Consider the following 5,000-nt stretch of genomic DNA (forward strand, 5'->3'; position numbering starts at 1 on the left):
GACGTCTTCCACTTGTTTCGGCAAAGGCCCGTGCTTCTCCTCCCCTTCATTCAACATTAGGGTTGCAAGAAATGTGGCCTCGCCTTTCTTCCAAGACTTGGCAAATTGAATTGCCGACAAGTGCTGGGTACACTTCTTGGCTTGCCTTTCCAATGGCACCAGGCAAGGTTGTCTTCCGTCGGCCAGGATACAGAAAATATTGTAGAAGGGAATGGGAAAGGCTCGTACCTTGTCCATGAACTCTAACCCAATGACTACGCCATAGTCGTCCATCTTGACTACGGTGAAGTCGATTGTTCCCTTCCATGTGCCAATGTCTACGTGTACATTGCGCGCAACTCCAACAATGGGGGTGGCAGCGGAATTTACCGTCTTCACGCTACCGGGCTCCTTGGTGACTCGGAGGCCAAGCCTTGTGGCTTCCTCCGACGTCATGAAGTTGTGTGTTGCTCCCGTGTCCACCAACACACGCGTCGTCTTGTCACCAGTCTTGACGTCGACGAACAATGATCCTCCCCCAACTTGAGCCTTAGGTTGTGGGAGGGTTGTCTGGATGGCATTCAGTAGACGGATGCATCCCATCGTTGCATCGTTACTCTCCTCGGCCTTGTCCTCCTTGAAGGCCATAGCCTTAAGGGCTTTCTTTTGTGGGCAATCTCGCATCATGTGAGGGCCGTCGCATAGGTAACAAGTGGGTTGCCAAGACTTACCCTTGCCTTTGTCATGCTTATCGGCTTTCTTCTCCTTCGGTTTGCTTGTCTCGGCCTTGTCCTTCGGCTTATGTTCTCCCCCACTTCTCTCATGGTTACCCCTCTTCCCCGTGGGCTTGGAATCACCTTGGTGGCTTGATTTAAACTCAATCAAGGATTCGGCAGCGGCAATGGCATCAGACAATGTTTGCACGTGTCTCCTTTGTAGTTCGAGTTTTGCCCAATTTTGTAGTCCACTCATGAAGTACATGAGTTTGTCTTCCTCTAACATGTTGGGCACCTCGAATAACAAGCTCACGAAGGCGTTGACATAGTCTTTGACGCTCCCCGTTTGCTTGAGCCACCTTAGTTTCTCCTTGGCTTCATACTTGGCATTTTGGGGATAGAAGTGCAACATAAGATCTTTCTTAAATTCATCCCAAGTGGTGAGAGAGAACGTACCTTGCTCAATCTCCATGCTCCGACGACGCCACCACATAAGGGCATTGTCAGCTAAGAACATGGTTGCCGTTGAGATTTTGGACTCGTCATCTTCAAGCTTTAGGTACTTGAAGTATCGCTCCACGTTCCACACGAATGTGTCGAGCTCCTTTGCTTCCCTCTTCCCATTATAGGATTTGGGTTTAAAGGAGTCGATTACCTTGGAGTCCAACGCCTTGATTTCCCTCGACCCTTGCACGAATTGCTTCACGACTGCTTCTTTACAAAACGCCACATCTCCCTTGAGTTCCCTTGTGTCCTTTATCTCTTCTTGAAGTGCCACAAACCTTGCCTCTATGTTGTCAAGGTGAACCTGGACTTCCCTCCGCATCTTGTCTGCCATGGTGTTGAGAGCGCCAAGGAGCTCATCTCGCAGCCCTTCCACCAAGCCACGCAATTCATCCTTACCATTGTCCACCATGGTTTGGATTTCCTCCTTGTCGACAACGTCCTCATCAAGTCGAGTATCGAACTCGAGTATGGTTCGTTCCACCTTCTCGAGTCGCTCTTCCATGGTCTCCATCGATGCTTGCAAGTCCTTTAACTTTGGCTTGCTCTTGGCAACGTCTTGGACCTCGGCAGTACGCTCCCTTAGGTCGGAGACTCCGGACACCATCTCTCCACTTGCCATATCCTACTTTCCTTCAAGTGATTCACGAGCTTGGCTCTGATACCAGCTGTCACGGGATGACTCTTTAAGCCTTCCGCCCGTGCGGCACTTAGACTTGAATACCTCGATGAACAAGCTAAGTAAGCCTTCGAAGCCTCGCTTCCCCGGATCGAATCACAAAGAAAGCTAAGATAGCTTGGAGAATGCTAAGATCACTTAGAAGATGGGAGAAAGGAAGTTTTGTATTGAAAGTTAAGAGAGCTTTACAATTGCTTACAATTCTTGGATTCTTGGATGGTTTGGCCAAATGGCCTTGCCTCCTATTTATAGGCCTAAGTCACCTCCTCAATGGAGGGTTCTAGAATCCCCTACTTATATCCAAAAATATCTAGCATAGTTCTAGATACAACTTGCCTAATCTAGATTATTCTAGGTGAGGCTTAAATATGTACACTTGTGTGGAATGTTCCGGAATGCCCTAGATTATCTTGAATGTTCCGCCACGTTCTTGATTTCTCCGGGACGTTCCAGAAGCTTCCATGAAGACATGGCTTCATGGGCTTAGATATATGATGTCTTGGGCATTTTCTTTGTTTTTAACATGCGGCCCGTGACACTTGGATGTGGTAGCCGTTTCTCAGGCTCCCTCTCCGGAATCGAACCCTAATTCTCCGTCACCCGTCACCACCATGGTAGGCCACTATCCTACCATCGAAAGTTGATAGGGCAGATATTTGAATGATGCGTCGCCAGCACGATGGCTGTGCGATCCGTCGAGTTATCATGAATCATCAGAGCAACGGGCAGAGCCCGCGTCGACCTTTTATCTAATAAATGCGTCCCTTCCAGAAGTCGGGGTTTGTTGCACGTATTAGCTCTAGAATTACTACGGTTATCCGAGTAGCAGGTACCATCAAACAAACTATAACTGATTTAATGAGCCATTCGCAGTTTCACAGTCTGAATTTGTTCATACTTACACATGCATGGCTTAATCTTTAAGACAAGCATATGACTACTGGCAGGATCAACCAGGTAGCATTCCTCTTCGACGCCGGCGCCGCACGAGACAGACGACCTTGACGGTCGACGGCTCGCGACGGGCACGACAGTCGTACGCATCAAGCGACAAGGCTTCGATCGGACGGTCGGAGGCCGTAAAGACCCACCGCCCCTTCAGCGTTCCGCATCCGAGATGTCGACCGGAAACTCGAGCACCGAAACTGCACCGCAACGAGTGCGGCTCGTCCGGGACACGAGCACCGCCACGATGTCGTCCTCCCGCCGGCAAGGCCAGCAAGAGGAGGAAAGGGACGACGAGAGGCAGCATTCCTTCGCAATAGGTAGCCAGAACAGAAACCCATCTTGCGCGCAGGACGAATCTTGACGCGTCAATGAAGCGGGGTACGTGACGACAGTTCGATGCCGAAGCACGGAGCCTGCCGTCGAATACAACCCAATTACCACTCATACGCCGTCACGTTAGCTAAACCCAGCACCGCCCAACGAAAAACACGTCTCGACTATCCCAACAAAGGGACGCGTCTCGAGTGCAGATACGCCGGGTAGGAGCCGAGCCGCACCGCTAGGCATGAAAACACATACAAAGGCAACAGGTACGACCGAATAGTTCAACGGCTACCGAGAAGCTTCGTCGACGCCGCCCGAACTCGCTTTCGACATGCAACGTGGGTTGGGAAGGACCTAACACATAGCACCAACCCCTTATCTATGCACGCCTAGAACAAGCACGAACTTTGTTTTCGAACCCCTCTTGACCGTCGAACGAGGGACAAGCTTCTTCACCACCGCCGCACGAACTCGCACTCAAACATGCTAGTGCACTGCGAGGGCCCTTTCGGACCACACTAAGCCGAACCGACACTAGCATTGCCAAGAACAAGCCCGAGCATTGCTGATTACAAAGCTCCGCAACAGGGACAACCGAAAGAGAGGGACAAACTTCTTCATCGCCGCCGCGAAGACAAATCTTCGACATGCTAGTGAACTGGGCGAGCCCTTCGGAAAACAAACGTCCATGGACTGCATTGCCGTGCGCCCACTAGCACGCCTAGGAGAAGCCTGCGCATTGGTTCATCCGAAGCCGAACCCTCCCTAATATCCAACAATCCGAGGGCAACCGAGGGTTGAAAACATGCATGTCGAAAAAAACACCCGCTCCCAAGCAAAAGAAAACAAACCCACCCCAAAAGTTTAAAGAGAAAACATTTTTCCCAACCCGCTATTTTTCAAAACGTTTTTTCCACCCCGATTAAAACCATTTTGTCCCCCTTTTAATTTTGAAAACGAAAACATTTTTGTTTTGTTTGAAAACATTTCAAAACATTTCAAAACATTTGAAAAAATTTAAAAAAAAAAAAAAAAAATTTTGAAAACGCACCCATGGTGGCGGCGGCGGCGGAGGGGGACCGCCACCGTCGCCGCCACCATGGGCGGGAATGTCCCAAACCCGACACATCATATATTCCGAGGCAACACGTTATGATGTGCGGGAATGTCATCCCTAGACCGATGGTGCAGCCTGCATGCCATGCTTGGGATTTTTGACATGCAGGGAGCACCACCCCCCTATATAGCATATTATGCTGTTATGGCACTGCCAGGAGGAGACATCAGTTTTCGCGAGGAGTCATATTGGGCCATGAAATAATCATGGCTTGGAATTTGAACGAGATTTTTTGCAGGGATGTACATATAGATGCAAGGGATTTTCAGAAAAAAATTCAGACTTTTTTGAGCATGGCAAGTATTTTATTTTATTTTCTGAAGTCGGGAAATTGGAAAAATCGTAAAAAAAAATTGGTGCGAGATTTTTCAAATCCGTAAGTTCAAGGACCTTCTAAAAATCATATACTAACTATATGGTGCGGGTTGTGCGGGGAAATTACCAATAAAAATGGGACTTGACATTGTTTGAAGATTTTCGACATGCCTGCTGTGCAATTTGGCATGTCAGAGTGGGCGCTAGCCTCGCTTGCTGTCGACAGGAAGCGAGGCTAGTGGCGAGGCTAGCACCGAGTTTTTTGAGTGCCAAGATGCGAGGCTTGGCATGTCATTGGCATGCCATGGTCGGCATTTGACATGCCAATGTCGACATTTGGCGAGGCTTGGCATGTCATTGGCATGCCATGGTCGACATTTTCCGAGTCTTGACATGTCATTGGCGTGCCATCGACATG

This window comes from Malus sylvestris, chromosome 13 (genome assembly GCF_916048215.2).
Source record: "Malus sylvestris chromosome 13, drMalSylv7.2, whole genome shotgun sequence".
Taxonomy (NCBI): Eukaryota; Viridiplantae; Streptophyta; class Magnoliopsida; order Rosales; family Rosaceae; genus Malus; species Malus sylvestris.